This window comes from Patiria miniata, unplaced genomic scaffold (genome assembly GCF_015706575.1).
Source record: "Patiria miniata isolate m_02_andy unplaced genomic scaffold, ASM1570657v1 HiC_scaffold_3, whole genome shotgun sequence".
In the NCBI taxonomy this organism is placed as follows: Eukaryota; Metazoa; Echinodermata; class Asteroidea; order Valvatida; family Asterinidae; genus Patiria; species Patiria miniata.
This window is the reverse complement of record NW_024037069.1, coordinates 25,598,413-25,625,435: the sequence shown is the minus strand read 5'-3', so window position 1 is coordinate 25,625,435 and position 27,023 is coordinate 25,598,413. Positions and strand designations below refer to the sequence as shown.

General features: G+C 41.8%; 1 long non-coding RNA gene across 1 annotated transcript; it reads left to right on the top strand.

The window, feature by feature from the left end:
- LOC119736964 lies at positions 1-26,655 on the top strand. Its single transcript, XR_005272327.1, has 3 exons — positions 1-143; positions 14,810-14,906; positions 26,444-26,655. It is a non-coding gene; the product is annotated as an uncharacterized LOC119736964 (long non-coding RNA).
- Positions 26,656-27,023: the final 368 nt, after the last annotated feature.

The following is a 27,023-nucleotide window of genomic DNA, read 5'->3' as shown; positions in this document are numbered from 1 at the left end:
GCTAGTCCAATTTCAAGGTCTACGAGCATGGTGCCTTTAATCTCTAACTGTTTAGTACACCATATTGTCGAGATCGGTACCAGACATGTGCTAACCTGGAAAGTCGTTGGGCGGAAATTCTGAATGTCTTCGAAAATGACTCGGTAAGTTGTTTATTTTCTTCAAAAATACGCCATATTCGTTGTATTTTGTGTACTAGACGTGTAGTCAAGAAGAACTGGGGGTCAGTCTAAAAATACATGAGAACCAAATGATTTTTTTAAAGGTAGCGTCCATCATTTGTAATTTGTGCATTATGTTCGTAAATTGTAGCCCCATAAAATGTGGCGATCGTGAAGTGTAGGGCCCCTGTTTTGTTTTGATCAAATTAGACTAGAGTCAAAAATGTTTTTGTCATGTTTTGAATTGGGCCTGAATTCAGCGTCCGAGACACGTTCTCACATTCTCACACGATTGCAGCTACGTGATGTCACGCACTTAACTGACAAATTATAGCAATCGCCCACACGGGTGCAACGTGTCTACGCTTGCGTGCGCTTCGCCGAATAAAAAAAACGAATTACTAATGGAAATTTCCAATGATGCGTCTGTAGAAAAAATAGATTGATGCATTTACGATGATATTTATATTATATTATTGTAATAAGCTCTGCATTTTCAACAAGTGCAGGCGCACGCAAATTTTATGACAGCCAGTTTAAGCTGGCGCATGTAAAACTTGATCACCACGTTTCGAGTAGACCTATTTTGCAATCAAATCCAAGTTGGAATGATCAAATACTAAAATCATTCCAAAATGCACAACAGACAATTAGTGTCAAGTACATGTACAGGCCAATTTTTAGCAAATTGAACTGTTTTTGGAAAAAAAGAAGTAAATTTCTGTTCTTGAAATTACTTTACACAATTGGTCTCATCCAGCCAGTCCCGGTCAATCAAAACTGTAAGAAATTTGCATTTTTCCACTTCATAATAATGAACTTAACTTGGAATGATTTGTAGAATTTATTATCAAAGGCTATCATCCCTTGGTGTTAAAAATACACACTTCTCTGAAATCTGATCCCAACATGGATGAGGATTTTGAACCCTCTAAATCATTCCAATTGACGGAAAATTCCAACCTCCTAAGCCAATACAGTTCCTTACGATATCAGGAGGCACAACTGCCACCAAAAACGGAATTATTTCTGCACCCCCTCCCCCCTCCCCCTCCCCCCCCCCCCCCCCCCCCCCTAAGGAGTAAGCACTGGCAATGCATGACACATACCCTGCCTTCACAGAGGAAGTTCCTCATTTATTTTCGGACTGCCCAAAGTGCCGGTCACGGTAGATACATAGCCTCTAACAACTACGAGTTACTTCACACTCGCGCCCACCCCTCTTGCAACGCGGGGAAGCGAGGCCTTTGCCTAGGCGATGAGAGATGGGCTCTCCAGCTATTGCTTTGATATAATTTCTCTAAGGCTTTCTTGTAATGTTTGTGATTAAGGGTGTAATCTGTACACAAACCTTCATTTCCGGTAACACTGGTGTTTACAATGCCTGGCTCGGCACTGAACCGCTTAGATCACTCATTTTGACGGCTTTAGCTGTGTTCACTCCAAACAAAGTTTGCGTGGCATGCTGCTCTCCTGATAAAGAGAAATTACTTCCTATCAATTTGAACACATGTAGCTTGATAGGCATGCCTTGGCCGCTTCTTGTTACAAACTGTTAATTTACTGTACATAATAAATTTCCTGCAGCCGAGAAGTTGAGTAAATTTGTACTCCCCTACTGTACTGCTGGAAATGAAAGACTCCATTTGCAGCCTTTTGTTGAAATTATTTTGTCATTAAGTACAAGATGCATTTGACACATGTCTTGTCTTGGTAATTTTTGTATGAAGTAAAGTCCACTTGAGACCGGCTCCTAATCAGGACCATTATGATGTTGATACTTGTAGAGTAATGAGGGTTTAAAGAAAACTTAACGAGACTTGTTCTATACCCAATTGTGTAGCTGGTGAAGGAATAGCTACATTGTGTTGTGTAAGTCTTTAAAATGTCATCAGTCCACCCCCCCTCCCCAAATCGTTTTAGAGATGGGGTATTCTATAAATTTGGGGTCATGTTTTCCTATCCTTGTTACATCTGACCACATCTCAGATTTGATAATTCTGATGCACTCCTTTATGCAGTTGTCCTCCAAGAGTGATTATGAATAGCAAACTAACCAACAAATAGAAAATTGTCTGAAGTCATTCTTAATTAATGATACAAATGTACTTGAATTGCAAAGTTCAGAGGTACCGTAACAGGGACAAAATCATATACCGTTCTTCATACGGCAGTGTGAAACAGGCCATGGGCTTCAGCTGCTTATGTTGGTTGGTGGGTGGGTTGGTTGGTTGATTGGTGGACACTTTACTCGGCCATATATTGTATTCATACAACTCAAGTACGGTATTACAGCTTTGCAAGTATTACAGCTTTGCATTCAAAGACAGGGTTTGCAAACGCTGTTGCGCATGCGTCTAATTTGCATACTTGTTGCATATTAGATCACGCCCCATTCCTTTTTGTTTTCTGTACTCTCGAGGTACCGGTACGGCCTGGGTGCCCGGCCTCGCTGCTACCCGGCCGCCGTCACGCGGTGGTTTGTACCACTTGGTACTTGTTTCCTGTCAAGCCTGTGGTTCAATTCAAAATCGGCAGAAGTATTAATTGTCCTCTTTTATTTTTATAATAAAATGTGACACAAATATCATTGCTGTTTTCATGAAGACATGGTGAGAGACAGAGAATCTGTTTTAAAAATATCACAAATGGGTTGAGGCTTCAAAGCACATCTGCCCAATTGATTTGTAAATTGTCAAGGGGAAAAATTTAACGATACATGTAGGCCCTATTTGCTGTACCGCAGAATGTTGTCTTGGTCTGTTTATGGCAATTGGATTGATCCCGTAGACAGCTGTTGAAAACAGGTGAGAAAAACTGATAAAAATACAAATTCTGTTCACATCAATAAACCCCTAAAAACGGTAATGAGAAGTTTGCATTGCGTGCATCCTACTTAAGTTATAAAGGGGTTGAGAAACGCTTTACAGTTTTTTTTTGTTTATTCTCTTGCTTTGATATTAACCTAAATCCCCCCTGGCTTTTCTAATTTGTCTGGGCTGGATCCGATGGAGCCAGGCCTGCTCTGCCAATTTGCAGCTCCTAAAATGACTAATTCCACAAGGATATACAGGGATCTATGTATACTCACCCTGTGTTGGACAATGACCCTTGCAGAGGTTACTTGCATTATCCAGTAGACCTTTACTGCTTTGGTTTTTAACTACTGACCATGTACCGGTATGTAGCATAGTTTTTTATACAACACCTGAATAAATCCTGTCATCTGATTGGTGGATCGTGATCACATGTCATTGAATTATTCGTACTAATGCACGGCGTGCGCGTGGTGCGCAGCGCATGTATGCAATGGAAGTACTATTGCACTGTGATTAGAAGTACCATTGCACTGTCACTGCACATGTTGCCGAAGGTGGTGCTGTGGTGTTTAAATTGGCAATAAAAGTTCTGAACTTATTGAACTGTTTAAGTTCGCCTCGTGGAATGGAACATTTCATCTGTCACCTCATGAAATTATTCTTACCATTGCACTCACAAACATCCATTCTTTGTATACTATCCTCATCTTCTATAGTTTTAAAGTTGAACAAAGAAATTGAATGGAGAGAGGTTTGAACCTTCAATCTCCAGTTAACCATTCCGGTGCTCTACCAACTGAGCTATCCAGCTCTATGTTGGGGGGTCCCCATTTTGTCAATATGGTTTTGTTGAAGGGGGAAGCTAGTCAGTCACAGGGCAGGATAGCTCATTTGGTAGAGCACCCGAATTGCAATCTGGAGGTACCAGGTTCTAACTCCACTCCAGTTAATTTTTATGCCCCGCGGCGAAGCCGAAGGGGCATACTGTTTCCGCCTTGTCCTTCCGTGGGTGGGTGGGTGGGTGGGTGGGTGTGTGGGTGTGTGTGTGGGTGGGTGAGTTTGTCTTACATACGCAGTGTGGACTTCCGAACAAAAGACGTCCACATAATGTAGGTAGCACCGACGTTGTGTGGACTTACCCCACGTCCACACAGTGTTTCCCCATTTCTGGAAAACAGGTTTAGAGGCATTTATGGGTTAGGTTTATCTGTAGCAGAATGAAGAGAAACACTAAAGGGAATCATAGAAAAAAAATTGGGTTGAAAGAGTTTTCACAGTTTGAGAAAAATGAGTTTTTTCACTGGTTTTTCTTAACTACACGAAAGCAATGGAAAGTCCACACTAGTCATGTGAAACAAGTCTGGGTGGGTGTGTGGGTGTGTGTGTCCGGACAAATCTTGTCAGCACGATAACTTGAGAAATACTTAACATATGAACTTCAAATTTGGTCTGTGTATTGTTCTTGGTAATCCTAAGAGGCCTATTGCATTTGGGGCCGAAAGGTCAAGGGTCAAGGTCACAGTGGCTGAAACAATAGAAATTTTGTCAGCGCGATAACTTGAGAAATACTTTACATATGAACTTCAAATTTGGTTTGTGGATTGTCCTTGGCAATCCTGAGAAGCCTTTTGCATTTGGGGCCGAAAGGTCAAGGGTCAAGGTCACAGTGGCTAAAACAAAAGAAATTTGTCAGCGTGATAACTTGAGATATACTTTACATATGAACTTCAAATTTGGTTTGTGGATTGTCCTTGGCAATCTTAAGAAGCCTATTGCATTTGGGGCCGAAAGGTCAAGGGTCAAGGTCACAGTGGCTAAAACAAAAGAAATTTTGTCAGCGCGATAACTTGAGAAATACTTTACATATGAATTTCAAATTTGGTTTGTGTATTGTTCTTGGTAATCCTAAGAAGCCTATTGCATTTGGGGCCGAAAGGTCAAGGGTCAAGGTCACAGTGGCTGAAACAATAGAAATTTTGTCAGCGCGATAACTTGAGAAATACTTTACATATGAACTTCAAATTTGGTTTGTGGATTGTCCTTGGTAATCCTAAGAAGCCTTTTGCATTTGGGGCCAAAAGGTCAAGGGTCAAGGTCACAGTGGCTAAAACAATCGAAATCTTGTATTTATTCTGAGATCATAGGGATTAGGGATTAATTCATATAAAACCTACAGAAGACACTAATGCTGTCAATTAATGAACGTTCCATGTGACCATGGGTACATGTAAGTTGATGTTAAAAGAGTGGTGTTATGTCATGGGAACAGTCACGGTTGCGGGGCATTTGTGTTTGTAAACACACCTGACTTGTTTTGTTCAACTTTAAGATTGTTATTGTTAAACTGTTCTGAGTCAGTTTGGCTTTGTAGTTTATTTGAAAACTCATCTTGTATGTTCATAGTCTCCATTACATGTATCCATTTATCCTTCTCAATTCCAACATCATTGTTGCCTTCTTCATATATTTTACCAGTACTTTGTAAAATATATATACATCGGTACACTATGTCTGTTAATTTGTGTTTTGTTGTCAGATTTTTCTTTGTTGTACCGGTATGTTGTATTTCATTAGTTTAGAGATACATGTAAATCCCATAGAAGTGTGGAAATAGATAAAAATTGAAAATAGAATTTTAACTGAAGTTCACTTTTTGGTCCATTATTTACTTGTCTATAATAGTCTTGGAACTTCTAAATTTCTTGGTATGGAGGAAGGCATTTCTTAACTGGGTGATGCGAGACAACAGGTGTAGAGGGAGGCAGGCAGGGGGAAGGAAGCGGGCCCAACCGTGCCGCTGGTCCGGCAGCCAGTCTGGTGCTGGAGTGGAGACGTTTGGGAGATGTTTGGCTTAGGGTGGTACAACCAGGAATCATGGCAGTTTCCTTCCGCACTGATCCCAACCGCTGATATTATATAGTACCCTCTTGAAGAAGCCATTAACTTGTGGAGGGGGTGGGGGGGGGGGGCGATCCCAGCTGCTGATACCCTCTTCAAGAAGCCATTTAACTTGTTTGGGAGGGGGTGAAGAAGTTGGAGGTTCGGGCTCTGTTCTGGGGGAGGCGGAGTTGTTGGGGGATGTGTAGGGGGTTTGGATAAAGAAGTTTGAGGCTCAGGCTCTGCTCGGGGAGAGGGGAAGAGATATCAGGGAGGGGGGAATAGGGGGGGGGGGGAACATTGGGGAGGGGGAACATCGGAGGGGGGCATCAGGGGGGATGTCAAGGAGGTTTGGATCAAGAAGTTGGACGTCCCGGGCTCTGCTCTGGGAAATTTAGGATTAAATATCCTAGATGACACGTTTACAATGTAAAGAGAAAAGTCTGAGCAAAAATGACAAGCAGCCCAGTGAAAGAGCAAGTGAAACGACGATCAATCAAAGTTAGGCCTAACCAACATTGACTGACTGCAGTGCCATGATTGGAGACTACACCATGTCAATGGGTAAACCATCAAACAGCCAGGGTGAATCATTATACAAAAATATTCCCTAGTTAGTACTTAAAAAGGTTTATTTTTCAATCAAGTATTACAGGAAAATTCATGTTAAAAAAAATAAGACAGTTGAGTTGACCCATTGAGCACACTGAGGGTTGATACCAAACCAAATGCAATTCTAATAAAAATTCAGTAGTGAATACAAGATCTGAGATCATTTACTAGACATGATTTCAAGACAATATCAGCAATTGGATCCAATTTGCAAGAGGGTCATACAACCTGATACATGTACATCATGTGTTACAGTTTTAGATTCCAGAATATGGTACAACTGGGAATTTGAGAGTGTTCGTTCGTGTTTGCCTCTGATATAATTTTATAAAGGAAGGTTAGGAATGTGAGAAGGGTCAAATGACCTTTTTTCCCCCATGATCTGTCAGTTTGCATCAACACAATAATGTTGGGATGACGAGATATCTACACCGTGTGTCTTTCACAGGTCGACTGAGTCTGAGTTGAATGAGAGATAACATGTTCAGGGCAAAATGAAAGCATCATCCTCAAGACGTCTTCCCACAGGAAACTCTTCTCACAAGAAACTCTTCTGAAAGCATCGGTGTCACTGCATGGCGCTGACAAGATAGCACACTGTATCAGTGGACAAGTGAAAGTTAACTTGCGATGCATCAGCCTCGCCCGCGATAATTTGCTCAACTGGTTTCGCATGTACATGTGGGTCGAGGTGAGAAGTACCATTCACTCAAATTTGAAAGTAATTTCCTTGGGGAATCCACCCCAGGAAATCCCATGAAGAGAAGCCGCTAACTTCATTGACGTTAATCACTCTTCGTCATCAGTGGATGTAAAACCCGAAGCTAAAAAAAGTAGTGCAACCAGGGTCCTTCTGCAACCTTTAATGAATTCCCTTTCGTGAATCAACCTTTTCATGGCCATAAATCAATCACGGCCATTGCCCAGTTTTTCTTGCCGCTTTTTTGGTTAAAGTTTTTGGTCAGGCTTTTCCGGTCTCTGGGAAGGCTCAACGTTTGTGAGAGTGAGAAACACAGATGAAGATATAACCTGTAATTTGCAAAGAGGAAGGGCTTCGTGTTTTGTTTTTCGTCAGGGATCATTGCAGGATATGTGTTATGAAGCGGAGGATGTGAAGCCAATCAGACTGGCATTGTAGATGACTGCTGCTGATGGTACCCTAGTGGAAACTCAAGAGACGCCCAAGCCAGATGGTTCAGGGGCCCACCCAGTCCAGATGCGATAACGTTGCAAAGACCCCTACCATTTACTCTGTTAATCTCAATTGGTAACAATTTCCAGACTGCTCCTTTCATTAAAGTTAGGTGTCATATACATGTAATACCCATATCGTACAAAAGTTAAAGACGCAATGCATGTTCTTTATCTAACCCAAACTCTGTGGATTGCTTAGACTTGGTTCAGTTCCACATTGCCCATCTACATGTACGTGTTTATACCGGTAGTTATGTAAGCACAGTCAACCCAAGAAAAGCGAACATCTTTAGTGCATTTTTTTAAATTTCCTACTCTTCAGATAGTGTGTTGTATCCAAGTGAATTTTTCACGTCAAGTCAAGTCGCAAGTAAATTTTTTACTGAAACCAAGTCTCAAGTCAATGTTTTCAAGTCCGTTTGAACATGTTAAGTCACAATTCACATGACACATGTAATCTTTCACTGACATCCTTTATTGACGATCCTATTCCTTTCACTGAAAACCTTATTGACAATAAACTCTCTAGTTTGCAATATCTGAATACAAGTTAGCAATTGTGCAAGATGTCTAGCTCGCTACATGTACAAACTGTACATCAGGTCCTTGGCTTTCTGTGAAACAAATTTTGCATTTGCCCAAAAAGTTGTGTTTATGTTAACAAAAATGTTGTCAGCAAGCCAAATTTAGTCAAGTCAAGTCAAGTCGCAAGTCATTTTTTTTTTCAAGTCAAGACACAAGTCATTGTTTTTCAAGTCAAGTCAAGGCTCAAGCACAACAAATAGCATCCGAGTTGGACTCGAGTCTGAGTCAACGACTCGAGTCAATGACTTGTGTCAACGACACTGGTGTAAATACAGCATTCAGTGTGGGTGGATAACAGACTAAAAACTTATGTAGTGGGCTGTACCTTTTGAATCAGTTTATTTATTATTTACTGTAAGTCAAGTTCCAGAAATTCTAACAGTGGCGTAGTCTCAAAAATATGCGGTCAATGTTCACAATTAGGAATGTTTGTTTGTTTGGGTTGTTGTTTTTTTCCCCAAAAGTCCCGTTTCTAATCCAGTGATGCTGTGATAGAGAGTGATCGGGCATCATCTGTGATCACATGATGTGATCACATGATCCAGTCACATGATATGTAGTGGTGACTGGCAATTTTTGCCCCCTTCAGATTTTTCAATCTTACATTGGAAGGTACATGTACTGCTCAGCCCAGCATGATTTTGCAACATTTAGACGTTGTGCACAGCAAAACGAAACTTGATTGAATCGTCGAGTGTAAAGGGCAGAGTATGAGTTACACAGGTGTCTGCACGCAAAAATAAACGGCAATCAGATATTTTGGGTTTGCTGCTAATCTCTCCGTAATTGGGGATTAGATGTGAGAGTTGACATGTGTTTCCACCTTTTTTTTTGGCCAATGCTGCATGTGCAAGCACGTGGGTCACATGTGTTTGTTGGGGTTGGGGGAATGGTGTGTGATGCATGTTTCTCTCAGGAAGGCAAATTTTGTTTTGGTTGCACTTAAAAGTAAAACCTGAAATATTACATACTTAATTCAACCTGGGGAACATTTTGGGTTTTTTTGTAGGAATGTGGTAGGAATTTGATTTCCACTTTCGTTTCAAAGTTGACATCTCAAGTATGAACTGTATGAAGTACATGTATACCAGACACTTTTTTTTATGGCAGTGTCATTGGGAAAGAAGTGTTGATTTTTTTTACCTCTTTACCAGGGTGAATGGGGAAATGATAGTGAATTTGAAAAGTTGATTTGGGGGAAAAGTTGGTGGGGAATGGGTGGGGGGGGGGGGGGGGGGGACACAATCTGGCATCCAAAGTACTTAAGTATGAGTAATTAATTATACACAGAAGTGACACCCTTTTACACTGAAAGCCACTTGTGGATTTAGATTTTGGACATACACGAAGTGTGTGTTGTTTCACGTTTTTGCAGCTGAGACCTAAACACCAATGACACATCCGTCTGCCTTTCGCATCCCATTCTTATCTTTGTCAGGCATACACTTTGGGAGGTAACCCGCACTGCACGCAAGTTCTTCGTGTTGATGCCTCATTTCAGGAGGTGTAGTTTCTAGTCCCCCCCCCCCTGCCCCTCCCTCCGTCCGTGGCTGGCACTCGGCACAGGTGCTCAGCGCACAGGATATGGGGCATTTCACAGGTGCCAAGAACCCTAGACGCGACGAAAGGCCGGATTAAGATCACTGGAGATGTTTGCCAGGGTTGTGCCTAACTCGGCCAATGGGTATAATCCCGTTCTGACAGATCCGTTGCCATTTTTAGGCAGTTGCAGAAACTCCCCAGAGGGGTAAGCTAATTTGTAGGGTTATTAAGCCGCACACCTTCGCCGATTTTTGTGAAACTTGATGACATCCTAACGTTGGGCTTAAGTGCAATTCATGGTCATGTACGGGACTGATTACTGACAACAATTTTCTGGATGTTTTTAGTTTTCATTGGTGTAATTGCAGACTTCCTTGCCACTTACATGCGCATGCATACGTTTGTCCAATGAAAAAGGTGGCTAGCCTACTATCCGCTCCGTTCACAAGTACCCCCTCACGTGCAAGGAGCCTACAGTTGGAGGGTGACCAACCGACGCCATCTTGCCTGACTGCAATTCATTTGCCGCGAAGCACGGCCACTGCATGTACATAGTACAAATCCCCTGGTGTACGTGCGTCACACACAAGGAATGGTGCGCGTCAACCAGCGAAATGTCCCGCCCATGGGACGTTGTTACTAGGTAAAAGGGCCCCCTTTTTCGTCGGCGCACGGAACCCATAGTCAGTAGTTTTAAGTGTCTTTCACACTATCCAAATCACCATGTTGAAGCCAGGTCCAATATGGAGATACCGGTACAGGAGCCCCTTTCACATTAGCTAGAATCCAACACATTTTCTACACGGGGCTGGCACTCTACACAGGTAAAATCCAACATCAGTGGGGACCAGGGTGAAAAAATGCCCCAGATCTGATGGTTCATGACGCCGGTATGCGACCAGCTTTTTCCTCCTTTGTAAAAGTGAGTCACTAGTCGCCAAGTGCGCTTCCATGTCGCGATCCATTTAGGTTAGGTTCACAAATATTGGAAATTTGTTTTGGATTTTATTGTGACAGTCACACTGCTTTGAAATTTAGATTCTGTAGTTGGAAACAGTAATTCTTTTGTTATCTTTCAACCACATGTTTTCAGTTAGGCTTTTTGTGCATATGTACCGGTACCGTATGTGATGATCCCCCCAACATTTTGGGGGATGGCAGAGGTAAATGATGATATTCTTTCCCCAATAATTTTCCCAGTGCATATTGTTTTTTACCAAAGTAACCTAAAAGTAACCCAAAGTAACCTAAATGTACCAAGGGCTTGTGATGTTCTACATGTAGGTCATCAACTTAATGGGAACTTCAACTTGTTTGTTTTTTGGGGGCAAAAACTCACACATTTGTTCTTGACATGTATTCGTTTGAAAAACTTCCATAACTGCAGCATTGTAACAAGAGTTGAAGAATAAGATCGCAGTCAAGGCTTAAACATTCAGTCTTGTGACCGAATGGGTATAAAAACACGTTATTTTCAATGCTGTCCAGCTTGCTGATATAGTTCATCAGCTTGGTGATTTTCAATGGTAAACATTTAAGTTGCAACGTGGTTGAATATTATTGTGTTCCTGGATCTCGGGAATTCTTTTGAGATATCTAGGGGGACATGTTAGGTAACAATTGTTTGAAGTGTGTATGGGATGGGGGGGGGGGGGGGGGGGGTAGAGGAAGTACCCCTCTGTCTTAAAATCATGCAGAGTACACTGTGTTCTTCCACCAGCTACATTGTATAACAACAAACTAATGTGTGACACTGCAAGCACTAAATGCAGCCCCTCCCACTCCTACCCTCTTGCCCTTTCCTGCCTTGAAGTATCGCCTTTTACATCCTACACCAAACTAAGACTCATGATCGAAGGGGCTTACTACTTACATGAGGACTACATTAAGATCATGAATGCTCATCCATCAGTCTCCTGACGTTGAGAACCATACAGGACATCCAAAAATACAGCCCCGGAAAGTCTTGCTACATCGGATACTTGATGGGAACCACATGCATTTACTTTGAATGTTAGTGGGTGGATTAAGGCGTTCGTTTCTCATTAACCTTGACCGATGATGAGAACACTCCAAGTAGGAGGAAAGGCTGTTTGTCATTTTTTTTCAAAACTGGCTTCGAGATGATTCCTTTTAACTTGTTGAAGCCCCCTGCAAAGCTGGATTTCCTATCTGCCCCTGTCGCCATACAGAGTTCATCTCGACCCCAAGAAAGAAGTTTGTGGGTTTTAGAAATTTCGGTTAGCCGCGTAGTTCCCTAAGGATTTGTTTTGTCAAAATAGCTATCTATTTTTATGCCCCGCGGCGAAGCCGAAGGGGCATACTGTTTCCGCCTTGTCCTTCCGTGGGTGGGTGGGTGGGTGGGTGGGTGGGTGGGTGGGTGGGTGGGTGGGTGTGTGGGTGTGTGTGTGGGTGGGTGGGTGTGTGGGTGTGTGTGTCCGGACAAATCTTGTCAGCGCGATAACTTGAGAAATACTTGACATATGAACTTCAAATTTGGTTTGTGGATTGTTCTTGGTAATCCTAAGAAGCCTTTCGCATTTGGAGCCAAAAGGACAAAGGTCAAGTTCACAGTGGCTAAAACAATAGAAATATTGTCAGCGCGATAACTGGAGAAATACTTTACATGTGAACTTCAAATTTGGTTTGTGGATTGTTTTTGGCAATCCTAAGAAGCCTTTCGCATTTGGGGCAAAAGGCCAAAGGTCAAGTTCACAGTGGCTAAAACAATAGAAATCTTGTCAGCGCGATAACTTGAGAAATACTTTACATGTGAACTTCAAATTTGGTTTGTGGATTGTTTTTGGCAATCCTAAGAAGCCTTTTGCATTTGGGGCCAAAAGGCCAAAGGTCAAGTTCACAGTGGCTAAAACAATAGAAATCTTGTCAGCGCGATAACTTGAGAAATACTTTACATGTGAACTTCAAATTTGGTTTGTGGATTGTTCTTGGCAATCCTAAGAAGCCTATTGCATTTGGGGTCAAAAGGTCAAGTGTCAAGTTCACAGTGGCTAAAACAATAGAAATCTGGTCAGCGCGATAACTTGAGAAATACTTAACATATGAACTTCAAATTTGGTTTGTGGATTGTTCTTGGTAATCCTAAGAAGCCTATTGAATTTGGGGCCAAAAGGTCAAGGGTCAAGTTCACAGTGGCTAAAACAATAGAAATCTTGTATTTATTCTGAGATTATAGGGATTAGGGATTAATTCATATAAAACCTACAGAAGACACTAATGCTGTCAATGAATGTTCCATGTGACCAAGGTACATGTAAGTTGATGTTAAAAGAGTGGTGTTATGTCATGGGAACAGTCACGGTTGCGGGGCATTTGTGTTTGTAAACACACCTGACTTGTTTTAAAATGTAACCTTCAGGTTCATTGATGGTGTTTGACATTTGGGAAGTGGTGGGCAGATAACTAGGAAGTGAGGGTTTTGTTGATGCCGGGAGAGGGGGGGGGGGGGGGGGGGAGTTGGTACAGTTGAAAATGGGGGTTTAGGTGTTGGAACCCCCCTTCCCCCATTGCAAAACAACTATGTAGGGTGCATCTCCCAACTCCCAGCCCCTATCCTCTAAAAGAAGGAAAGGGGTGAAGACTGATGGTTCGAACCCCCCCCCCCCCCCAAGAAATGAAACTAAGAGGGAAAAATAAAGAAGAGGCTAAAAGCCAATGTTGTCATGTACAGAAACCAGAAAAGTAGAAACTGCTGGAAAGGGGCTGAAACCTGGCTATTATTACTACAAACCTGTATCAGTGCCACATTGTGATATGTTCATCCTCTTCCATTTTGATAACAAGTGATAGCACGTTCAGTCACAAAACTTGCAGCGCCATCTGCTCGACATACCGGTAAACTTCCGAAAAGAACAATTTTACTTGGATTTGCAAGTAAACTTATGCAGAATTTTTATGAGGAAGCTGGTTTTTTTCACCTTCTTTTTTTGTTGTTGTCTGTATTTTTGATGGAACCAGACTCTTAAACTTTACAGTGTAAAGGAGTGCCAATCTCGTCACCCTGAATTCATTATAATACTGAAATGAAACTCCAAAAATACTTTTAGGATTACCCGTCTAATGGAGTCACAGTTTTACTATCACCTCTCCACACACAAGAAAAGAACCTGTGTCTACTTCAGAACACCCCGCCAACTCGTAAAAAAAAAGACGGAAAGAACTCTCTCAGATCACAATTGGCAATTATTTGGGGATCAGCCGTGACAAATGTCATTCCCTTTCAACGGCATTCCAACCTTTTGGTGTGAGCGTGTTGTTTTGCTCCCCCCACAAGATGTTCACCGTTACTTCGCCGCCTACACCTAAATAATAGTCAACAAGGGGACAAATGTTTTGGTGCAAATAGATTTCGAGAGGAAAGGCGGGGGTGGGCTGTGGGGGGGGGGGGGCATTATCGAGTAGTGTCGTTAATCCTATAATGCGGTCTTTGAGGCAGGTCTCGTCAAGCAAAATGGAAAAGGGAAGAACAGGGGAGAAAAATGGTGGTCGTTGGAATCCATTGAGGCTGGTGTTTTCAATTCTTCTCAAGAGGCTTCGTCTCACACGTTTGCAACAAGATTAGAGTGGGCTTGAAAAAGGATGTACCTTTTCAAGTGTTTTGCTCCGCGTTAGAGATACCGGGGGTAGTTAAAGGGGGGAGTAGAGATCCGTCATGGTTTGTTTGTTGTTGGTTTGGGGGTGTTGTCTTGTTTGTTTGTTTGTTTGTTTGTTTGTTTGTTTGAAGTTCAACAAGGATTACATAATGAAATCAGAAAACAATGTAACACAGAATCTCAAAGAAAATATAAACCCACAGAATTTGATTATTCATCTGTTCTATGGCTGTTCAAAGAATATGTGGAAAAAATACATTGATGGAAAAATTATTGAAAAATTTCTCTTTCAAAAAGGTTTTTTCTTTATTCCTGCAATAAATCATATTTGAGTTCCTTCATTGTCCTCTATTTGCTAAAAGAATAATAATATGCATTAATTTCTCCTTTTATGTGCACTAAACAGATCTTTGAGGATAGGATGACGAAATACAGCAGAGAAACTATTGAAGATGAAAGGGTAACGTTTGTTAAAGGAGCAGGAGTACAAGATTTTTTTCAAGGTAAACATCTAGATTAAATCCCGCATAGGTGTTTAAATATTTAAGTTATGGACACCCTGGTTCTAAGGAGTTTCTCTTCTGAAAAGTCAAAAGGTTCTGGAAACAAGGACTTCCATGGAAATTTGCTTTGCATCAATTGAGAAAAATGAATCCACATGCATATCACAGTTTTCTCAAAAGCATGACACATCCATCTTTCAATAACCTGTTGAGACATAGTGAAATTGTTCCCGAAATCGGCAAAAATACATTTTTTTTTTTACAAATTTTGTCCATGACCTTTGATCCTTCCAAAAATCCTTAAAAAACCCTCATGGTGTATATTGAAGTGTCTGGCAACTGGATTAGAGTTTAACAGTGATGTGGCAGCGTGCATAAAGTACACAGTGCAATACGGAAAAGGCATCACGTCACCTCGGAGACAATGCCAAAGTGCTTATTCACACGTCAAACCATGAAAACACACACACGCGCGCATGCATCCAGGCTTGTTCAGATCCCTATAATCATTCCAATCATCTCCCATAATGATTGCACTTACTCATTTATGAATTAATTTTCTGCTTGTATTAATGGCCTCTAACACGTCATAGCTGGCCCGTTACGGCTGCCCTCCCGATTCCTTTAGATGCACACATAGCGCCCCAGAAAACCAGAACAGCAGAAAAATTGTCATTAGCGGTTGTAATGAGCGCGTTTCTTTGCACGCGGGGTCCGTCGCGCGTCGCAGCAGTACGCCTGGACTTCTGTACAGCAGATGTCCGGGGAATACCTGCGTGGCGCTCGCTTCGCCCCGTTGCATGTCGCCACTGCCGTGTGAAATGTAATAAATACTAAATGCGGACCGGGAGGCTCTCCTGGGGGCTCTAACAGAAGTGTCAGCCGTGGTCTGTTTTGGGTTGTTATGTTGGGACAGGATTTTGTAGACACTGTGTTCGGTAATGATGATTCTGTTTGTCCGAGGTAGATTGTGTATACGATGAACGTGTTTGTGGGGGGATGGGGATGGGGTGATTTGTCGAACTCTCGACGGCTGTAGTAGTTGTCAGAATGAGTTAGTTGTGAGCGGCATTAATTAGTCTGAGCTACCACTGGGGTGGAGAAGACTAATGCTGGATTAGTTGGATGTGACAGGAATGTAGATTTGAGTTCAAAAAGAAATAAAAACCCGCCCCTCACATGCTGAAATTAGTATTGGTAGTAATGAATTGATTTCTTGTTTACCATATTTAAACTGTACTTAATTATTTGTACTTTTGTAAGTTGTTTTTTCTTTCTTCTTTAATGGTACCCCATGATTAAAGACATCAACAAATTTGGAGACAACCAACAGACAAATTCAGCATTGAACACTAAACTTTCAGAGACTTTACATGGTTAAGGTTTCTTGAATTGAGATGGAACCACAAATTTGCACAAGTTTAGGTTGTATGCAAGCATGCACTCAGTGCTCTTCCTACAATAGTTACAAAAATGCAAGTATTTTCAAGTAACCTAACACATATGCCAAGTCTCTAAAAGATTAGTGTTCTAATCTTAATTCTTTATGAAAAGGATCCTCAATCCACCGTGGGGAGTTTAGTGTGTAAAACTCAGCAGTTCAAATAACGTGTAAAACTGTACAAGGTTAACTGTGTTTCCTTGTATCTGGATCTGAGAATGGGTAGAAAAAAGTGTGATGCCCTCAAAAAGTGTTACTTGAAACTTGCTGTGACACCTCACCATCATTGGCCTGCTATCTCTGACACTGTATCGCTGCGGAAACAATATGGAAACAGATGGTCCAATGAGGGAGGGGGGGGGGTGGGCAGAGGGGGGAGTGGGGGGTGCAAGAAACTCAGTTTCATGTACTACTGAGTGCAAAGTAGCTCAAGTGACCAGCCATGAGCAGTCTAACCAGGATTTCATAGGATTGGTTGCTTTTCATGCATTCTGTTCATTTCCAATAACAGCACTCACAATCCAAAGAAGATGTTCCAAACCTAGCCTGTTGAAATTTCAGCTCAGTGGAAAATTGAAATTACACTTTTCAAGAGACAGTGAAAAACCATCTTCATTTTGATTGCGAAACACGATTTCGTCAATAACACTCTGTTTCAGAAATCAGTCAATTGACTGATCGTTGGAAATCCCCTGCATGTATGTTTCTTGATTTCATCGAAATGACAGCAAGTCAGACGGAATAAGTTCACTGGGTGTTTGGTACCAGTGTGATGTTTAATTGTATTTCTTTTGGTAATGAAACCAAGGATTCCTCAAAAGTACCCTAAGTACTGTAGCTCGAAAGCCTGAAGAAACCTGTAGAGAGAAGACAATGAGAAGAAATTACAGTTTTAGAGGTGGGAGGAAAACCCAGAAGAATATTCTGAGGAAAACCCACGGAATCAGGTAGGGACTGAAAACCCAATCCACATATTGGCCCGGGCGGGATTCGAACCCGGGTCACAGCGGTGGAAGGCGAGGAAAGTACCGCTACGCCAACCTGACTCCCCAATCCATGTAAGCCTTTTCATTCAATAATTCGGTAGGTTACTTTTTTTGTTGGAATTTGTTTGGAATAATGGTCAAATATTGCTATAATAGGCAATATGACTTCACAGAATAAGCACTTAATCATTTGTTTTAGATGAAACAGACATCCATCATTCATGAACAACCTTGAAATTGTGGGATGAAAACTTTGATAGCGTTCATTGCCAAATAGACAAGTTGGCTTCCTTATGATGCCCAATATAACAATTTGTTTGTGGATGCAGTACAGCTAAGTACTGCATACAAGTGTATCCATGTAATTGTATGTTGGTGAAATTCCAAAACATTCAATCCAAAATAGAGGCCGGGGTGGCCTCTTTTGTGCTCCCAAAATTGTTCAGTACAATTCATGGCTTTTTAAGACTAACCCCAGGAATGGCAAAAATACACTTAATAAGTCATGCAGTTGAAAGGGAATTGAAGTTGGTAGCACACCTTGCAAGAAAAAAATTCCCATTCTTTGGAAAGCCGTGGCTTTGTGTAATTTGTAGAATATTCAACTTTCAAAAGTTCAAAAGAAAATGGAACGAGTCGACTGAATCACCAGATGGACCAGAAGAAGAAAAACCTGCGGTACAACTAATGGCTTTTAAATCTAACCTCAAAACAGGGGCAAACCGGTAATAAATTTTGCAGAACTTTGCAAAGGAAGTATAGTGCACTATGGAACAATGCCACTCTGTACCGGTTTGACTTCATTTATTACAGGGACACACAAGTTTGTTTTTTCTTTGCATTGGCTGCTTTGTGTACTCTTCCTATTCAAATCCGGATCTTTTTTATTTTGTTAAGAAACTTCAAATCCACGCCTCGGGCAGGTTATCCCCCAACCGATCCATCAAATATCAAATTACTTCAAGCTGTATACAAATGACTTAATAATAGGGAGTTAATGCGAAGTTTGGGTGGCAAACAATACCCGTTTGGAACTGTTCCCCCAGCAAAAGCCGGTCTGGGTTAGCTGAAATAAAATAAACTTCTGAAGTCATAAATCAACAAACAGCAAATGCTTTTTGTTTGTCTGACATTCTTTTCATCCCTTGGTGACAAATCACCGAGTGGTTGCGCTTTCCATTCAGTTTAGTAACTTTGCCCTACCGTATCCATTCTGCTTATACACAAAACGACAGCTTGCTTATTGCCGGTAAGAACAGAGTCCTTTTTATATTATGTACATTAATAGACGGCCGACGGAGCGTGGCAAGCCACAGTTCATCGGACGGACGAGTAGCCTAGAAAGTAATTCCATTACCCATCCTGAATACTAATAATGCACAACTGTGGTAGCTCATCTGAAACTGATCACTTGTATGCCATGCATAAATTTTCTCCCCCCCCCCCCAACTTTTCGAGGTAGAAAAGGGAAAGATGGCTTTTGTTGTAATAGACAGTGTGAATTATTTAGCAAGTGGGCCAGGTCACGGCACCCAGGTGAACTGATGATGATGTTGGTGATGGCCAGCGGCCACAGATAATGCCTACAACTTCAAGTAGGTTGCAAATGAGGAGAACAGAACAGAAATAACATGTACTCGGTATATCTAGAAGAGAACATCGATCTTTAGCGGTCGGCCGGTTCATACGCGGTGCAAAAGTGAACGTGAACAGGAATTTGTGATGTCACGGCGAAATGTTGGCTGCGAATGAACATAAGTTGAACACGGTTGGGTCCAGAAATAATGACATACCAAAACGCAAACTGTATCCTATTAAGGTACTGTTTACCCCCCCCCCCCCCCCCCAAAAAAAGAAGTTGACCAGAAACGTGGCATATCCGGTTTGACTTTGTGACAAATCTGGAAAAAAAACAGGGCTGTAGACAGTGACTACAAAATACGTAAGCTGCTAAACTTTTAATCCAGACAATCGGCAACATTCTTTTCTTCGTTCCATGGGTTTTTATTGATCGAGTGGGCAGACAGTAATCAGGTTGAGCAGACCAGCAGAAGATTTTCCAACGGATTTGTTTTTTCAAAACTGTACGCCTGATAAATAACAGGACTGTAAATGAGTGCATTTAGCTTTGCATGCTTCGTGCGCATCGACACAAATATGATGTGACTGGAAGTTGTGCGTTGCCCTTGGTGGAACATTTGTTCCGTCCGATTTTCCACCAACCAGAGATGAACCCGAATCAAAGCCGTGAAGATTTATTGCTCGGGTAGACTTCATCTCCGCCCCTCCAAGGGAAAAAAAAGACAAGAAAGGATTGAAAAAAAAAACTTTGTTGGGATTCCTTGGTGGAAGCAACACAATGCCAATCGTAAGAAGATAAAAAGCTTTGCTTTTCCCCGGAGGTGTAAACAAGAGCTTACCTGAGATAAGCCGGCTATTCTTCTTGGCTTCTTTGGGTGGGGGAGCCGACGGCCGGGACAGACAGTTAGACAGCCCTGTTTCACAGGTGCAGTTTAGCGATGTTCCATTAAACCTGAAAGGCTTCTGTTGTGCCATCCCAATGTAGTCACCATGGGATTTACCACGCTTGATCCGCTTACGTTCCCCCGCATGAGCAAATGTTGTTGTTCCCTGTTTCCGTTCCCCCCCCCCCCCCCCCCGAGTTGTCTGCCAAACTCTCTATCCTTGTACGACCCCCTTTTACTTTTTTTTTTCATTCCCTCAAGCACCATTGTCTACCTTGTTTGATCCCCAGATTTGAGATAACATTTCCCACATCGGTAGAGATAAATGACCATGTAACCTGGGTGATTCTTGTGCCTTGCTCTAGCTATCAAAAGCTCTAGGAATTTTGTCTTGTTTGCCTCCGCTTTGAGGCGGGTGTGAAAGTTAGGCAACCAGTTTTCAAGATCTTGATTCTTTATCCCGCACCCCCAAATATGGCAAATGGTCATTTGTCACAGTCTTACGGGTGAAGTAAAAACCTTCTTTTGATAAAAAAAAGAGAAATTTCTTTTTTAATGTGTGATTGTGCTTGTCAGGCACAAGTCTCTCCCCCCCCCCTCTGTAAGACCACACACCAGAGGTGAAGAAACTCCAAAACCAAAGGCCTTCAGGACCCTGTGTCCTTCCTGTAAATGGGTGTGGGGTTGGAGTAGTAATGTTTCCCCCAGGCCGAACCCTTCTTATCAAATCCTTCTTTGGAGGCGAGAATCATACAGCTCTCAAGGAGATATCACAATCAAGGAAGCCCGCTAGGCATCCTCAGCTACATCAACTCAACTCGGAGGACTTGCAATGGATACTGGCTTAAGTAAAGGCCCTGTGTATATGCCTCGTCAGGGTCATGTTGAGAGAACACTTAATGGTCAATTTAAGAAAGAAACAAATTCTGGTTCAGCATATAATCTCTATCAGCTAGTGCATCAAACATGGTCGGACAGCCCTGAAACTTTGTTTGGAGTTCAATTTGGAAGGCAGTTTTCTCTGTTTTTCAGCCCCTTGCCTTTTATCTTGAAATGTTTCTTAAGACAATTTTATTTCATCACCCCTACCTATAATTGTTCGAGGTAGGTGTGCCAAATTGTAACATAGGTTTTCAGTTCAACAACTTTCTGTTATTACTGTAACCACTTGACAAACTTGACACAAAGGGGTGACATTTAGGGTAGGCGCGGGTCATTTTCAGACTGTAACCCTTATTGTAAAAAATAAAGCAATTCATATGCACAGTCGGACTGTAGGTGAGGGCATCTATTGTAAAGGAATTTGACACTTGTTGGCAACAGTTGAAATTTGTTGTGTGAATTTGTTTGTCCAACAAGTCTTTGTGTCTAATTTGTACCCGCTTCAGACACCTGTCAATGAAGAACAGTGAAAGAAAAGCATTATTTGGTGGTGAATCAGTCCAGTGGAGAAACGAAAGGATTGAAACACTGCATTTAACCAAGCTTGTTGTATTAACCTACATGTGTATGTACGTGTTCATCTTTTCAAACCGGGGACGAAAAATACCAGAGAACAAAAGAGAACAATATCGTCCACGATTCCCAGCATACGTCCGCGATTGGGGTCGTGTACAAAACCTATGGGAGTCTTCCTAAAAAGTTAGAGTACTTAACAAAAGAGGGACAATGGGACGTCCACGATCGACGGTGAACACACGTTTGTGTGTCTTGGGCCTTTCAATCTCCGTGTTGGACCCAGAACACAGAGATTTCAGCAACCCTTTTCACACTAGCAGAAATCCTGCATGGCTTCTGCATTGGTTTGGTGCTCTACACAGGTGGAATCCAACCCCTGGTTGGGACCAGGATTGGGAGGTTGAACTACACGGAAAGAAAATCCTATATCTATAGCTAACTTGTGTACGTAACGTTGTAAGTGTAAATGGTTATTGGTATGCCTTGCCTACCAGTGCAATGTTCGATGGGACACGGTTTCACTTAGGGTCGACCGTTTTCAACATGGGTGAAGGAGACAGTAGTTGGAAAGGTGACTGCTCTATGTTCCGACACCCCTATGTTCCGACAACCTAGATTGTGTTACTCCCGGTTAGGGTGAGGGTTAGGGTTAGGAATAGGAATATGTGCAGTCGGAACATAGGGGTGTCGGAACATAGAGGTGTAACCGTTGGAAAAGGCCTTGTCGTGCACTCTGGTATGACTGAATTTCAAAGTTCAGGCATATTTCTGTGTCAAACCAATCGGAAAATAGAATCTCAGTGATACATTACATTCATTGTATGTTCCAAACATCTTTTGAATTTCTGTACAGTGTGCACACACCTACCCACACGAATGTATAGACTGGATCAGATTTGTAGATACATTTTTGTAAATACACAAGGTGTTGGGTCTGTGCGCTCAGTGAGCTGTGATCAGCATGATATCTTTTTGATGATTATTAACTCCAGTAAATCCGTGCCAATTTGTTCCCACTTGCAGCCAACTTGCATTAAATCAGGCAATAAATATAAAGGAAAAAAACCCCAAATCATTGTCAGAATCGATGTAGGTCCATTGTATCTCACTGTGTGGACTGATCTACCCAAAAGTATTTTTTTTTTTTAATCTTGGGGCTATTCATGATGGTAGTATGGACACTCCCCAAGGACTATGCCACGCTAACTCCTCATGAATTCATAGCACGCTTTGGCTTCATATTTCTTACTGGTAATGAAATAGCTGTCATCATCAATAACCGATAATGGGGCATTGGAGAGGGGGGGGGGGACTGACACTGGCCTCAGTAGGTTCAGTGAAGCCTGTCGCAACTCAAAAGCCCATCATCGTTTCGGGTTCCCGCATACACCGTCGATCGGTCAGCTCTATCTGCCGTGTGCCGCATTGAATTGAGCCGGTCATAGTCCATTGACTTCTGATTACAAATGGAAATGTACGTGTAGATGTGATGATGCGCACACACTGCTTGTGCCTACCGCAGACCTGATTTTCAATTCTAGTCGCGACCGTGGCCTGGGGTCCAAGGCACGATACAGACAGGCATTTGCAAGCGCCGAGTCTCGAGACGTGTTGATGAGGGGCAAGGAATGAAAAAATAAAAACAAGTAAAGCAAAATCACCTGCGTGCATGAAGTTGCCCCCGCACACAGTGAAATGTCAGTATGTGCGGAAACACGTGTTGGTACGACGTTAGTCCTCCAGTTTGTTGTTGATACCGTATGACTCTCTTGTCTTGGACATGAGGGTGTCGCGGACATGTACGGACACTATTGCGTACTTCCATCATTCATGCAGGGAAAGTTTGGTGTTGGGGGGGGGGGGGAAGGAGGGGAGATTCGGGAGAACCTTGTAAAAATAGCCGCAGATGCAGTTGTTGGTGAGATGAATTAATCTTTCATTGTTTTGGAATTAGTATGTGATCATAGCCAAGCTGTGAATGCCGACAACATGTAAGTCTTGTTAGTTTTGCGTGTTTGGAGATCTGCGTAGAAATATTCCTCAATCTCCATACATGTAGTCATTAAGGACGTCAAATAATTTGATATAGAAAAAAAGAAAGAGAATTTGTTGGCAGGATTAACTAATTTTAAAACTGGATGAAATTGTCAGTGAAATTAAGCGGGAGATAAAATGTAATAAACCCTTCACCAATGTTTAAGCACAATGCCAACACTGTATTCTCAGTGCTGTGCAAGTGCTACAAGAAGAAAATTCCAACCAAGAGGTATTAAAAAATGCATTTCAACTAATGTTATGTAAATTTCAAATTTGTTAATTCTGTTCAGGTAATCTATGGAGAAGTTTAATTTCAAAGTGTGTTTTCTAATATTGTGCTTTGAGGAAATAATGCTTGTAGGAAATAATGCATGTTGACAGTACCAATGTGTGTCATATTGTTGGGTCACTATTTTTAAAAAGAGAAAAAAATAAACATCTCTCAACAAACTTTAGGTCTTTTCACCCGATTGTCTGGCCTACCATGTTGAAATGAACATGAGCCTGTCGTAAGCAGGACCGGGTATCATCGAACAACAAGGCCGTTCATCTTTGCCGTATCCCAATTTATAATGTTTGACTCGCCAGCAAGGCTACTGAAGGAATAGTTTGACTAGCCATCCGCTGTTTTCACTGGTATTTGGCTAGCATGCTACCGCTAACGTCGAACCCTGCTGGAGTGCTAAATGGTAACACATAGCAACCAGTGAAAACGCATGTGCTAATGAAAAGATGTTTGCACTGGGTGACATCATCCCGCACTGCCTAAGTATAATTCAGTCCCAGCCAAAACAAAGTGGAATATGTGCAAGTACCGTAGTTGATGCAGTCTCAAGCACAATGGTGTTGTCTGGTTCAACAACACTCAAGTGAGCTGTGTTGTTTTTTGTGGCTGTCTAAGATAAAACTAGACTTCAGTGTCAACCACCACACAAAAAAAGATGTATGTTCAACAGGGGATAAAAGCAATGTTAACGTCTTGTTAGATGATTAGTGCATGTACTTCTGGTCACAATGCGATACACCTACTGCTGATGGTACAGTACTTGTATAGTGTTGTGGTTTTTTTTAAACCCGTTTAAGGAGCCTGGTCTGTGTTTGCACCAGTTTGGGAGACTAATGTTCACAATGTTGGTTCATCGTCTCCAGACTTGTACAAATATGACACCTTTTCAACTAGCTTGTAACCAAACCTCCCACAGGGTCCTTCACGGTTTTGTTTTCTTTAACACCCACTTTTGCTGGCTTCTTGGCAAACCAATTGCATCCACTTCAGACATCTTGTAAAGAACTTATAAGAAAGGAACAAGTCTTTGACATCAACTTGAGAAGAGCAACTGGCGCCTGTAGACACAGTCTCTGAGACATTCCTGCTCCCCTCTCCATCCGGAAAAAACTGAGACAATCCCTTTTCATCTGTAAAACCTCGCATGTTGAACACTGCATCGTACATTCTATTCTTAAGAAACAAACATTTTTATAAACATTTCACTTGATATGGAGATGAATGATATTCAGTGGTTGTGTGTGAATTTTGTACATGAAAGATTAAAGAGTTTAGTGTGCCGGTATTGTTGAGAATTTATGAAATTCATTTGTTTGTAGTCCTGTCCTACTGAATGCAGCTCAAAGTTTCACTGAATTTCTATATTTTGGTTTTACAGTCCTCCCACCTCCAAATTTTGGCAGTTTTGGTGAAAGTTTGATTTTTTCCCGCCTGGTTTAATATCACATAAATATGTTACTGCAATAAATATGCATTTTAATCAAATTTATCTTAAATATTTGAGTGCAAAGTTCCCCCCCCCCCAAAAAAAATAAAAAACCACAATGCTCGCTGTCTTGTTTTTAAGTCAGATGTCATCAGACTGAGGACATCTTCAGTTCAGGACTTTCAGGACACTTGGCCGTTTTCTGCAGCATTGCTTTTTGTTTTGTAACATTTTAGTGTGCACCAGACATTCTTTATTATAAAGCAGAAGTTGTTGGTAACTTTAGCAGGTACAACACTAGCTAACTTAATTTATTTTTGTATTTCAGGGAAAGTTGGGCTTCATAAGAGTTTCACCCTATTGGTGTGTCTCTGTCATTCAGTAAATTCTGCCTGTAAAGTTTGCATGCATTTTACTGCGCTGTACTCTCTTACAGTCTTTGTGAAATTAACTTTGCTGATGTGCTTACTCTCTTACAGTCTTTGTGAAATTAAAATATGAAGAATTGCAGGTTAGCTTCTCCATGAAATTGGAATGCAGTTTCTATGCCTCTCAGACACATAGACAAACTCTCTCCAATAGTCAATCCCCTCTGCCCCCCCCCCCCCGTATGTTTGTGCAACCTTGTCAAAGCCAGAACGCATACTACTTCACAAGATCCCAAACAATGCAATCCAAACCATTACGCCATATCACTTCAAGAGATAGACTACCAAAATCCCTGACGAAATAATCCTCCCTTTGAAATTTTTTTGGGGGTTCAGTGTTGTCACAAAGCTCTGAGTTTTGAAATATGCACTAATCCTGTCAATACACATGTCAGGTATGTCAAGCCAGGCTGGACAAATAGGAACACAAGGTTTGAACATGGATCAGAGGGGATTATATCTTAAGGGAGGACAACTTGGGGTATTAATCCCCCAACAATAGAGTCAAATATGAACGTCTTGTTGAAGTAGAACATGGTAACCCACCTACCATTTGCCAGGTAAGCAACTCCAGGGGATTGGTGTAGCGACTGTAAGGATTTGTTCTTTTATGTTAATTTCTTCACCAGTAGTTTTTTGGGGGAGGGCTGGTCAACCAAATTCAGCGAGAATTTTTTAAATTTTTAAGGGGGGGGGGAATCAATTGTTTTTTCAGTTTCTATTTTCATTTGAACATTTTTCAAATTGTCATTTTCATGGCTTCTGACTAGCACTCTTGCACTAAGACTCTGACAAACTTGGGAACCGCCAACATATAGGGCTTGAGTGTTCAGTTGGTTGAGCACCGGAACGGCAATCCAGAGGTCCAAGGTTCAAACCCCACTCCAGTCAATTACTTTGTTGAATATGTAATTAAGTTTCAAGTTATGAATTTAATAAGAGCATCATGTTCCCATGTACATGGATTTATGAGTTCAAAATCTAAAGAGCTTTTTGTTTTCATGTTGTAGGGAGGGAGTCTACTTTTCGCCCCTCGGTTATTGGAATGGGCACTCACCTGTTCACCCCCGTTTCCTTCAGTGCCACCTCCGTCCACGCCCCTACTCCATCAAGGTGTGTCTCCTAACTTATTACTCAGACCTTCAAGTCTCCAACCGGTATTAGGCAATGCTGGCATGGCTACAGATAAAACTTTCGCGCAGGTATGTGTAACTCGAGATAATCCCCGTAATTCCATCTGATTGTCAAGATTACCTAGATATACTGGATTCGGGCACCTGTGATTTCCGTTGTTCAACCATTACGATAAGACCTATATAGTCTAATGTAAGCTGTGGGCTGTTGCCCGATGGTTTAAGCCATGCCCGCATACAGCGCGCCATGTGCAAGTGGTCGTGTGCAGAGAAGGCGTTCGGTTCAGCGTGTTGTTCAGATGCCTGGCTACTTACTTTATATGCTTCAGTCCTTAGTTTTTAAGAAGAACAGTAGTCCTGTGGTCCGATGGTTACGGTGTTCGACTCGTGTGCTGTGGTACGTGGGTTCGAACCCTGACGGTGAACATGGTGCTTGTGTTCTTGGGCAACATTTGCC